The sequence below is a fragment of the Anolis sagrei genome, chromosome 6, assembly GCF_037176765.1.
Source record: "Anolis sagrei isolate rAnoSag1 chromosome 6, rAnoSag1.mat, whole genome shotgun sequence".
Lineage (NCBI taxonomy): Eukaryota > Metazoa > Chordata > Lepidosauria > Squamata > Dactyloidae > Anolis > Anolis sagrei.
The window spans coordinates 63630617-63643913 of NC_090026.1; the positions used below are offsets into that span (position 1 = coordinate 63630617).

Genomic DNA, 13297 nt, shown 5'->3' on the forward strand with positions numbered 1-13297 from the left:
CACCAAATTTGGAGACCAGACACCAACAACCCAATGTATGCCCTTCACTGAAAAAAAAAATGATTTTGTCTGTTGGGAGTTGTAGTTGCTGTGATTTATAGTTCACTTACAATCAAAGAGCATTCTGAACCCCAGCAACGATGGAATTGAACCAAAAGTGATACACAGGACTCCCATGACCATCAGAAAACACTAGAAGGGGTTGGTAGGCATTGACCTTGAGTTTGGGAGTTGTAGTTAACCTACATTCAGAGAGCATTGTGGACTCAAACAATGATGGATCTGGACCAAACCTGGCACAAATATTCCATATACCCAAATATGAACACAGATGGAGTTTGGGGGAAATAGACTTTGACATTTGGGAGTTGTAGTTATGGGGGATTTATAGTTCACCTACAATCAAAGAGCATTCTGAACTCCATCAACAATGGGATTGAGCCAAACTTGGCACACAGAACTCCCATGACTAACAGAAAACACTAGAAGGGGTTGGTGGGAATTGACTTTGAGTTTTGGATTTGTAGTTCACCTACATCCAGAGAGCATTGTGGACTCAAACAATGATGGATCTGGACCAAACTTGGCACGAATATTCCATATGCCCAAATATGAATACAAATTGAGTTTATGGGAAATAAACCTTGACATTTGGGAGTTGTAGTTACTGGGATTTATAGTTCACTTACAACCAAAGAGCATTCTGAACTCCACCAACAACACACTTGGGGCAAACTTGCCACAAGAAACCCCCATGACCAATAGAAAATACTTAAGGCCATCCAGTCCAACTCCCTTCACCAGGGCAAGAAAACATAAAGCCCTCCTGACAAAGAACCATCCAGCCATAAATATAGATAGATATGATCACACAGAGAGATATATAGTATCATAGATTTGAAAGGGACCCCTAAACAAGAACAATTCTATGTTGCATGTTCCAGACAATCTCCACATCAACACAAACATAAAGAAATGATATATATTAGAAACCAACATTTTCCAGATCACCAGACTGGGCCACAGAAAAGCGTGGCAGGGGAAAGCTAGTACATCTATATAAATAAAAATATAATGTTTGTTTGTGGGATTAACATAACTCAAAAACCATTGGACAAATTGACAGGAAATTTGGACACAATACACCTATCAGACCAATGAGTGATCATCACTCATGAAACACTGAAAAATACAGCAGAAAAGACTTTAAAAGCCAAAACACAAAAATTTCATTACAACGCATGTGCAAAACCACAGATGTACACAAACACACATATATACACATATACACAAATATATACAGAAATATATACACACATATATGCATAAACAAAACACATACATAGAAAGGGGGAAGGAAGGAAGTAAGGAGAGAAGGAGGGAGAGAAAGAGGGAAAGAAGAAGGGAAGAAGAGAAGGAAAGAAAGAAAGGTAGAGAAGGAAGGAAGGAGAGAAGGAACAAAAGAGAGAAGGAAGGGAGGAGGGAAGGAAGGAAGGAAGAAAAAAGGAAGGAAGGAAGGAAGGAACCAAAGAGCAAGGGAAGCGAGAAAAGAAACAGGTAGAGAAGGAAGAAAGAAGAAGGAAAAGAAAAAGAGGGAAGGAAGGAAAGAGGGAGGGAAGAAAGGAAGGAGAAAAAGAAAGAAGGAGAGAAAGAGGGAGGGAAGGTTGGCTGCAGCAACAAGTGGCGGGTACAGCTAGCAAGAACAATAAATGACCTTTACTTTACCCATTTTTTGTGTCCGGCCTCTTTATTTAATGATGGGATTGAAACAAATAATGAGGAATATCAGCCACCCATGTCTAACCACAGTGATTGCCAGACAGTAATTTCTTGCTTTGGCGCAGTCAGCTTGTTCATTTCAGTGATTACATATAGGAGAATTTTCTGGGGGATTGCGTTTTTAGATCTGATCATGCTGGCTTGGTCAGCTTGGCTGGATTAAACATATTATGCTCAAATAATGTGTGGTTTATGTGTGGTGCAGAAAGAAAGCTAATTTGGGTTGATCTATAAAATGGCAAAGTGACTGCAACACTTATTTGTAAATTTCCAAAAAGAAAAAAAAATAGATTATTCAATTCAGCGTCAGAAGCATAGACACATCTAAAAAGAAACAACATAGCTCTGCATAATATGTGGAATGCTATCAAAAATGGAAAAAATAATATCTTTTAGATTCAGGCTAAAAAAAAATAGATGACAACAGAGACGGATGAAGGGGGAAAAAGCCACACTCAATGCACTTAAACAATAATTTCCCTTCTCTCCCCATCCTCAAGTTCTGTCGAAACATAATTTTCATTGTTATCTTTCTTTTATTAAAGGTCATGGTCAAGGTAATTTGGTAAAACTCTGTAATAGACAAAATTGCACTTTCCCCGTTTCTGAAAGAAGAGAAGCATGTCTTTGTAATAATATTTTCATTTAACAAACAGTTTCCATAGCTTTAGCCCTTTTTCTTTCAACACAGAAAAGAGACAGGCCTCTCCCTTCCAGCTTTTACTGCTCATTCAGATGGAAAGCCTGTGGAGAAGGTTCTTATGGAGGAGATGCACTGTGGTGACAAAAGACCCATTCTATTGAGTGGTGATTATGTTTTTCGGTCCAGTTTGTTCTTCCGAATTATCATGTATCTGTCTCAGGGCTTTTCAACATGTTCAAAAAAATCCCGGACTCATCATAAATGGAAAGTTGTCTGTCTTTATGATGGACAGCTATTTCCACCTTGTCGTGGTGAGGGGACTTGTGCATTCCAATGAACCTGAGGGCATAACCACCAGAGTAAATCACTCCCGCGGGGGGGGGGGGGGGCAGGGGACGTTCCCAAACTGGCACAATCCGAAGACCTCTATGGTGGATCAGGTGGAAGATAACATGGTACATGTTACAATAGCTGTGAAGGTGGGAGAAGACTGCAACAGATTGAGAAGCCACAGTCCTTGTGTTAACCACAGCACAGGTTGGGGCCCTCACACTGTGAAGACTGTGTGTTGATTGGCTGTGTACCGACCTCCACACATTAAAAAAAAAATAAACCTCATGCACAAGCGTCTTCCAAGAACTTGGAAGGTCATGATACTCGGACAACGAGGGACCGCCTAAGTATGTAAGTAAGTAATTTCCAGGAAGTATCCTGTTTTTTGTTTTTGTTTTAAATTGGTTGCCAATTAGTTTCTGAGCAAAGTACAAAGTGTTTTTATGATCTTTAAAGCCATACATGGGTTGGCTCCAGATTACCTATAGGATCACTTTCTCCCCTATAATCCACTCTGGATACTGAGGTCCTCTGGAGGATAATTACTTCAACCAGCCAGAACTCAACTGGCAGCTGTCACTCAGAGAAACTTTTTCACCAGCTGCCCCAAGACTGTGGAATGACCTGCCAGAAAAGCTTCTACAGCTAAATGAGCTGTCAAAATTTAAGACACAATTAGAGACTTATCTCTTCAGAAACAAGCCTGACACTTCCTGCCTCTGAGCATGCTTAGATAATGAGAAAAGTTTCACACTTATGACTGACATTTGTGATACATTCTCTTTTAATGCCAGTTATTAGTTCTTCTGTTCAATGTTAACATTCTGCAGGAGAGTCTAGCTTTTGGAGAAAAGTTAAGATGAAGTCTGTTTTTGGGAGTTCCTTGGAAATGTTGCACAGAAAAAATGGAGCAATTGGAGTCAGAGAATGTATGCATCAAAGCAGGGTAAAAGCTCAAATGCAGGCAGTCCCCAAGTTATGAACAAGACAGTTTCTGCAGGTTTGTTCTTAAGTTGAATTTGTTTGTAAGTCAGAACAGGTACATTTTTAATGTGTAACTCTACACACACACACACAGCTTTGGACAGCATAGAGAAGGGTAAACACTGTTCAGAAGATTTCACCTTACTTTCTGTCTCTGTGATAATTGGATGTTGAAAAAATTGCATTGTTGTGGAAAAATGGATTGGTGAGAAAGCTTCAGTGGAGACACCTTTTTCTCATGATAACTCTTACAGGAGTGAATTTCCCTTTCTGGGGGTAGATTTCTCTCACTTCTTATTGTCTCACCCCCGTTCTTAACTATGAGTCATTTATTAGTCAGATGAGGATTGCCTGTACAGTGATTAATATTTAAGGCTTTGTGGTTTCAGTTATTGTTCATAAATTTCTTAATGTAGTAACATCATCCATTTTAGTAGGAATCAGGGAAAAATTAATGAGAGTCAGTTAAAATTTTCCCTTGCTTGATGCAAAAGGAAAAGAGCCAAACCTACGAAGGGTGTTCATTAAAGATTTTCCCTGACCCACTGAATGGATGCTGAAACTGCACATATGTAATGATATAAGTCTCTATAAGTTAAGTGCCAATTTACATTGCAGAACTGATAATGGTCTTGATTTTACAGGTGCTGAAATGTTGTGAGGTTTGATAATGGACCCAGTGGAATATAGAGCAGTCATCAAATGCCTTTACTTGAAAGGCCGCACATGAATGGAGATGCTTGATGAGATGAAAGAGGCTTATGGTGATGATTCCCCATCATATGATGTAGTCAAGCACTGGCATCAATTCAAATGTGGTCTGACTTTGCAAACAGCTCCAATTTCAGGGTGACTCCACTCTGTTATTGATGAACACACCATACAGCAAATGGAGGTTGCCATTTTGGAAAATATCATGTAACCATTCGTGACCTAACTCAAAATGTCAACATTTTGTGGGGTCCATGGAAAAAAATCATCCAAGACCATATTCACATGCATAAGATATCTGCTCACTGGGTCCCCTGACTGCTCCCCCCTTTCCAGAAGCAGGAACGAGTCAAATGTTCCCAGAATCTATTGACGATGTGCCATGGAAAACAGGATGACTTCTTCAATATATTGATCACACAGGATGAAAGCTGGGTCCATCACTATAATCATGAGACTAACTTCCAGTTGATGCAATGGAAACATCATGACTCACTGCCTCTAAAGAAGGCACATGCCCAACTCTTGGCAGGCAAGGTTATGCTCACAGTATTTTGGGACCAGCACGGAGTAGTATTGATGGATTTCCTAGCAAAGGGTACCATGATCATTGGGGCATATTATTCTTCATTGCTGCTGAAATTACGGGAGGCCATCAAAATGAAGGAGCCCCCGGTGGTGCAGTGGGTTAAAGCACTGAGCTGCTGAGCTTGTTGACCGACAGCTCGCAGGTTCGATTCTGGGGAGTGGCATGAGCTTCCGCTGTCAGCCCCAGCTTCTGCCAACCAGTTTGAAAACATGCAAATGTGAGTAGATCAATAGGTACCATTCCGATGGGAAGCTAATGGTACTCCATGCAGTCATGCCAGCCACATGACCTTGGAGGTGTCTACAGACAACGCCGACTCTTCAGCTTAGAAATAGAGATAAGCACCACACCCCAGAGATGGACACGACTGGACTTCATGTCAGGGGGAAACCTTTACGTTTACTATCAAAACCAAGAGGTGTGGTATGCTCACCAAAGGTGTCCACCTTCTGCAAGACAATGCATAAGTTTACAATTCACCTGTTTCCCAAATGGAAGCATGCTCCTGTGGCTTTAAAATTCTACCTCTTCCCCCTTATTCACTTGATCTCACATCATTGAACTTCCACCTCTTACCAACAATGAATTTATTTTTTAAGGGCAAGCATTTTTCAGATGATGAGACTCTGATTTCCGAAGTCACAGCGTGGCTTTTGGAGCAACTTCTTGACTTCTACAAGCAAGGTGTTTAAGTTGCTTAAAAAGAAGGGAGAAGTGTGTGTGGCACCTATGTAGAGAAGGACTAATAACTGTGCCAAGTTTCATTGTTCTCAGTGCACAGGGTCAGGGGAAATCTTTAATGAACGCCCTGCATATTACTACCACATTCTCTTCACTCTCCCCTCATCTATCATTACTCCTACCATTAGCATCTAGCACTATGTTTTATTCCCCCTTTCTTCCTATTCCCCTGCCATGCAACACAGGCAGCACCACTGCCATAACCTGCCTGCTCACCTGCTTTCTGTTTAAATCCTTTCAACTGAGGTCAGGTATGCAGGCAACAGTATAAAGTGAAGCAAGTGGGGTAGGGAAAGTGGAGATAATTTGAGTCACAAATGCAAGGAGCGAAGCATTCCATAGGAGTGAGACAAATCAAATATAGGAAAACTTCAGTCACCACCAAAGCCTGGAACCCCATTAAAACTTGTGCGCCCGCTGCACCCATACCTTGGGAAGTCTGACTTGGCCACGGTAGTACATGCTCTGGTTACATCCCGTATAGACTACTGCAGCGCTCTCTATGTGGGGTTGCCTTTGAAGACTGTTCGGAAGGTTCAAATGGTCCAACGGGTGGCAGCCAGGTTGCTAACAGGAGCGGCGCTCAGGGAACATACAACTCCTCTGTTGAGCCAGCTTCACTGGCTGCCAATGTGCTACCGAGCACAATTCAAAGTGCTGGCTTTAGCCTATAAAGCCCTAAATGGTTCCGGCCCTGCTTATCTGTTCTAACATATATCTCCTTATGAACCATCTAGGAATTTAAGATCTTCTGAGGAGGCCCTGCTCTTGGTCCTGCCATCTTCACAGGTTCAGCTGGCGGGGACGAGAGACAGGGTCTTCTCAGTGGTGGCCCCTCGGCTGTGGAATGCTCTCCCCATGGACATTAGATCAGCCTCCACACTCTTAACGTTTCGTAAAAGAGTCAAAACCTGGTTATTTGAGTAGGCTTTCCCAAATGCAGTGAAGCTGATAAACTCTGATCTCGGAATGGCTGGACAGCGCAACTGGACAATGATTTAGTAATCAAATATGGAGGATTTATTGTTTTATTATGTTTTTAGATGTTATTATGTAATGAATTATCTATGTTTAAATGTTTTAGCTATTTTTATATTGTTATGGGCATCAAATTGTGGTGTTCTGTAAACCGCCATGAGTGGCCCTCGGGTTGAGAATGGCGGTATAGAAATATAGTAAATAAATAAATAGTAAATAAAATGGAGGGTGGGTCAGGTAGCGGTGTTGGAAAATACCAAATACGTAATAATATTTCCCAATACTACAATGCATGTGATATTATTCTGACCTTCATTAGGTAAAACATGAAAAAACAGGGCTTTCTAGGAATCCAAAACACTATGCAATTAAAAAAAACCCCATGGGTGGTGCATTTTCATTTTAAGAATCTTGGAACCGAGAAGCAGAATTGATTGAATAGTCAGGAATTTATTTATTATTATTTATTTTATTTATTACTTGCACTTATTTACCGCCACTCTCAGCCCAGGGGGCGACTCGTGGCGGTGAACAACAACATAGAAAAGACAATTTACAGTAATCAGAACAATACATAACATGCTACTACTACTTGACATATACTTATACTAAAAATCCGCTTCGTCATATCATGGGTCATAGTCAGTCTCATAGTCGTGGTCCATTCCGGTCATCATTGCCAAGATATAGCACTCAGTTAAAGGCCAACTCGAAGAGCCATGTTTTCAGGCTCTTACGAAAGGCCATAAGGGAGGGCGCCTGTCTAACTTCAGCAGGGAGGGCGTTCCACAGCTGGGGGGCCACCACCGAGAAGGCCCGCTCTCTCGTCCCCGCCAGGCGTGCCTGTGAGGCAGACGGGATCGAGAGAAGGGCCTCCCCGGATGATCTCAAGGTCCTCGTGGGCTCGTAGGCCAAGATGCGGTCTGCAAGGTATTTTGGGCCGGAACCGTTTAGGGCTTTGTAGGATAGTACCAGCACCTTAAATTGGGCCCGGTAGCAAATCGGCAGCCAGTGGAGCTGGGACAGCAGGGGCGTTGTGTGCTCCCTACGCCCTGCTCCTGTTAACAACATGGTTGCCGCGCGCTGGACTAGCTGGAGCTTCCGGGCCGTTTTCAAGGGCAGCCCCACGTAGAGAGCGTTGCAGTAGTCGAGGCGGGATGTGACCAAAGCGTGTACCACCGTGGCCAAGTCAGACTTCCCAAGATACGGGCGCAGCTGGCGCACGAGCCTGAGCTGTGCAAATGCTCCCCTGGTCACCGCTGAAACCTGGGGATCCAGGCTCAGCGACGAGTCCAGGGTCACACCCAAGCTGCGAACCTGCGCCTTCAAGGGGAGTGCGACCCCGTCCAGCACAGGCTGTAACCCTATACCCTGTTCGGCCTTGCGACTGACCAGGAGTACCTCTGTCTTGTCTGGATTTAATTTCAGTTTGTTCGCCCTCATCCAGACCATTACAGCGGCCAGGCACCGGTTCAGGACTTCGACGGCCTCCTTAGTAGCAGGTGGGAAGGAGTGACAGAGTTGGACATCATCTGCGTACAGATGACACCGCACCCCGAAACTCCGGATGATCTCACCCAGCGGCTTCATGTAGATGTTAAACAGCATGGGGGACAGGATGGAGCCCTGAGGAACCCCACAGGTCAAAGGCTGTGGTGTTGAACAGGAGTCCCCCAATAACACCTTCTGGGTACGGCCCTCCAGAAATGACCGGAGCCACTGCAAAGCAGTGCCCCCGAGACCCATCTCTGCAAGGCCCCCAGAAGAATACCGTGGTCGACGGTATCGAAGGCCGCTGAGAGGTCCAGGAGCACCAACAGGGACACACTCCCCCTGTCTAGCTCCCGGCGCAGATCATCGACTAAGGCGACCAAGACCGTCTCGGTACCATGTCCCGGTCTGAAACCAGACTGTGCCGGATCCAGATAATCCGTGTCTCTCAAGAATACCTGGAGTTGTGAGGCCACCACGCTTTCCATGACTTTGCCCAAGTAGGGAAGATTGGAAACAGGCCGAAAGTTTTCGAATTTGGTGGGGTCCAGTGATGGCTTCTTCAACAGCGGCTTTATAATAGCCTGTTTTAGGCTCGCTGGAATCTTGCCTTCCCGAAGGGAGGCATTCACCACCACCGTTACCCACTCAGCCAATCCCCCTCTGGCCTCCTTCAGAAGCCAGGATGGGCAGGGGTCTAGGATGGACGTGGTGGGCCTCATTCCTCCAAGTATCTTGTCCACATCCTCGGGCTTCACAAACTGAAAAGAATCCAACAAAATAGGACAAGCAGGTGCTTGTGTCACATCCACAGAGACTGCACTTAATGTGGCGTCCAGCTCAGAGCGGATCAAAGCGACTTTGTCTGCAAAGAACCGAGCAAATGCTTCACAGCGCGTGACCGAATTGTCAGGGCTCCCACCTGAGGTAGGGGGAGTTAAAAGACCTCTGACAATCCGAAACAGCTCCGCCGGACGGTTCTTTGCAGACGCAATAGTAGCCGCAAAGAAAGTTTTCTTTGCGGCTTTTATTGCCGCGGCATATGCCCTTAGAAAGGACACAAACCGTGTTCGATTTGGCTCGCTTGGGTCCGAGCGCCACACGCTCTCTAGTACCCTCTTCCTTCGCTTCATCGCTGCCAGCTCCTCAGTGAACCAAGGGGCTGGTTTAGCTCGGTTACTCGAGAGGGGACGTTCCGGAGCGATCCTGTCAATTGCCCTGGTCATCTCCCCATTCCAGAGAGCGACCAAGGCCTCGACATGGTCACCTACCGAGGTGGCGGGAAAATCCCCAAGAGCCGTCAGGAATCCATTCGGATCCATAAGCCTCCTGGGGCGGACCTTCTTAATGGGTCCTCCACCTCTGCAGAGGTTAGGGGGCGCAGTGAGCTTAAATCTGATCAAGAAGTGGTCGGTCCATGGCAACGGAGAGATAGACAGCTCCTCCACACCGCCACCCTGCTCCCATCCCTGGCAGAAGACCAAGTCCAATGTGTGTCCAGCACAGTGGGTGGGGCCAGTTATCCGTTGGGACAGCCCCATGGTTGCCATGGCGGACATGAAGTCCTGAGCCGCTCCTGTGAGGGTTGCCTCGGCATGGATGTTGAAGTCCCCCAGCACAAGGAGCTGTTGGGACTCCACCGCCAGGCTCGAGACCACCCCCGCTAGCTCAGGTAGGGAGACTGTAGTGCAGCGAGGTGGACGGTACACTAGCAGAATCCCTATTCTGTCCCGGTCACCCACCCTCAGGTGGACGCATTCAAAATTTGTGGTCTGCGGGATGGGGCTCCTGGTCAGATGGATGGAATCTCTATAGACCACTGCGACCCCGCCTCCCCGTCCTCCGGCTCTTGGTTGGTGTTGCACGGAGAAACCTGGAGGGCAAAGCTGGGAGAGATTTACGCCCCCAGCTTCATCCAACCAGGTCTCCGTGATGCACGCCAGATCTGCCCGCTCCTCCAGGATTAAATCCTGGATCCAGGTCGTTTTTCCGTTGACAGATCTGGCGTTCAACAACACCACCTTCAAGCCGGAGGGTCCGCTCACCTGGTTACACCAATTTACCTTAGGAGACCGATTGGGGGTTGTTAATATGGATAAGCGTTCCGAATTAGGCCGAATTTGAGGTCTCCTTTTTCCGCATCTCCTCCTTCCCACCACGACCTCTATGGGGGCCCCTCGGCTAGTGGAAGACCTCCCCCCCTCCATGCCGCCATCCATAGTCAAGAAATTGCTTTCTACTTTGCTCGTTGTTAGATTTTTTGGTTCTTGCCAACATCCTCTCTCCCCCTCCCCCTCCCTCCCTATCCCATTTTCGTTCGCAGGCTCCAACCCACCTCCTTTTTTGCCCCCTCCGCTACACAGAAGTAACAGGGACAGTACATAAATGGGGATGGGGAACCACATGGATAGCAGCAATACAGATGGTGGTGGTGTTCCAGCCACACCAATGGGCTAGATCTTAAAGTGCAAGTTTTTAAATGCAGCCCTGTCTATAGTAGTATTTAATCAACAGCAGACACTACGTGCTATCGGGCACAATCATAAAGTGCTAGGTCTAAAGTGCTCTATTCGACAATAATTAAAGTGCGGCACGGAGGGATGGGGAAGGGGCGAAAGTGCTGGTGCAATCTAGCAGCAGGCGGCAGGCGCCTAAAGTGCTCTATTATGTTCTCACCATATTGGTACAAATGACAACCAGGAATATACTAAGTTGGTAGTATATATTACCCTCCAATGGGGATGAAAGTGATGGCAAATTAGTTAACTATTGATATGATCCCCGGTGGAATCTTTAGACGGTTGGTATACAAGCGGATGGGGCTTCCGGAGGTGACAACTCAGCGGTGGGCAGCACAGATGGTCAATCAAACTCTCATTCAGTATGTATCAATATAGGGGCTGGCTTAAAGGTCTATTAAGGCTAGCACCAAAGGTCTACACACTACTGAGGCCAGCACAAGAGGTCTACACAAGAGGTCTACACAGTGATTTACTCCTCACTGTGCCCATTTATAATGGCTCTTCCAATTCTTTCATGCTGACTCAACCCTTTCTACCAAAGCATCTGGCACAGGAATAGGAAAAAGCAACTAGTTCTTCATTTTTCATGGTAACAGTGGCATTGTTGTGAACCTGCCTTTCTCTTTAGGTAAATTACCGGCAATGTAAAGAATGATTAGACCCCAGAATCAATCTCTGAAGACTGATTGGAGAGTTGGAGATGAATGGATCTCTTTCCTCCTTTAAAACATACTTTGCTCTTTTCATCACATTCATTATGAATCTTCCTAATGAATGAACACAATATGTCATTTCAACTTAATTTTGAATGTTTCATTTCTCAATGTCAACCCATTCTGACATCGCAAGTGCTGAACCTGACTCCTAGAGCAGGGGAGAACCCTCGGGACATCGCAAGTCCTAGAACCTGACTCAGCACATAGAAGATGGCTTTGAAAGGCAGCAGATCACAGGAGCTGTCTTCATAGACCTGTCAGCGGCTTATGATACTGTGAACCACCGCCTCCTCCTGAGAAAAATGTATAATATCACAAAGGACTACCACCTCACCTGCCTCATAGGAAACCTGCTATAAAACAGGAGCCTTTTTGTTGAGTTCCAGGGTCAGAGAAGCAGATGGCGGAAACAGAAGAACGGCCTGCCTCAGGGGAGCATGCTCACTCCATCAATGTTCAACATTTACACAAATGACCAGCCACTACCAGAAGGGACAGAAAGTTTCATCTATGCTGATGATCGTGCCATTACCACTCAAGCAGGAAGCTTTGAGATGGTTGAACAGAAGCTCTCCGAAGCTCTAGGTCAGGGGTAGGGAACCTTCGGCTCTCCAGGTGTGATGGACTTCAACTCCCACAATTCCTTGAGGCTCGTGTAAGCCTTTGGGGCAAATGCTGAGCCTCAAGGAATTGTGGGAGTTGAAGTCCACCACACCTGGAGAGCCGAAGGTTCCCTACCCCTGCTCTAGGTGCTCTTACTGCCTATTACAGGGAAAACCAACTGATCCCTAATCCATCTAAAACACATACATGTGCCTTTAGATCCCGAGCTCTGAGCTCTGAGGATTACCTGGGAAGGAATCCCACTGGAGCATTACAGCACACCCAAATATCTGGGAGTCACTCTGGACTGTGCCCTGACCTACAAGAAGCACTGCCTGAACATCAAGCAAAAAGTGGGTGCTAGAAACAATATCATACGAAAACTGACTGGCACAGCCTGGGGATCACAACCAGACACGGAGAAGACATCTGTCCTTGCGCTAAGTACGCATGCCCAGTATGGAACACATCTCACCACACTAACAGTGGATGTGGCTCTTAATGAGACATGCCGCATTATCACAGGGTGTCTGCGCCCTACACCACTGGAGAAATTACACTGCTTAGCCGGTATTGCACCACCTGGCATCCGCCGGGAAATAGCAGCCAATAGTGAAAGGACCAAGGCAGTGACATCTCCAGCTCATCCCTTGTTTGGGTATCAGCCAGCACGTCAACGACTTAAATCAAGAAAGAGTTTTCTTAGATCTACAGAGACACTTGCTGGAACACCTCAGCAAGCGAGAGTCCAAAAGTGGCAGGCTCAAACCCAGCACCTCAATCCGTGGATGATATCATTTGAGAGACTCCCTCCTGGGAACACAGGGCGACTTGGAAGGCGCTGAACAGACTGCGCTCTGGCAACTCGAGATGCAGAGCAAATCTTAAGAAATGGGGCTACAAAGTTGAATCCACGACATGCGAGTCTGGAGAAGAGCAAACCACAGACCACCTGCTGCAATGCAACCTGAGCCCTGCTACATGCACAATGGAGGACCTTCTTGCGGCAACACCAGAAGCACTCCAAGTGGCCAGATACTGGTCAAAGGACATGTAATCAACTATCAAGTTTGCAAAATTTGTGTTTTTTTTAAACTGTTTGTTTTGTTCTGTTAGAAATGTAATACAATGGTATGGTTGCTGATGACATGATAAATAAATAAATAACCCATTCTGAGATTTTATAAACTTACAAAAACTAGGAATA

General features: G+C 45.8%; 1 protein-coding gene across 1 annotated transcript in view; it reads right to left on the reverse strand.

The window, feature by feature from the left end:
- CNTNAP2 (contactin associated protein 2) overlaps window positions 1-13297 on the reverse strand; it is a 1109924-nt gene that overhangs the window by 155064 nt on the left and 941563 nt on the right. The window lies entirely within an intron of this gene.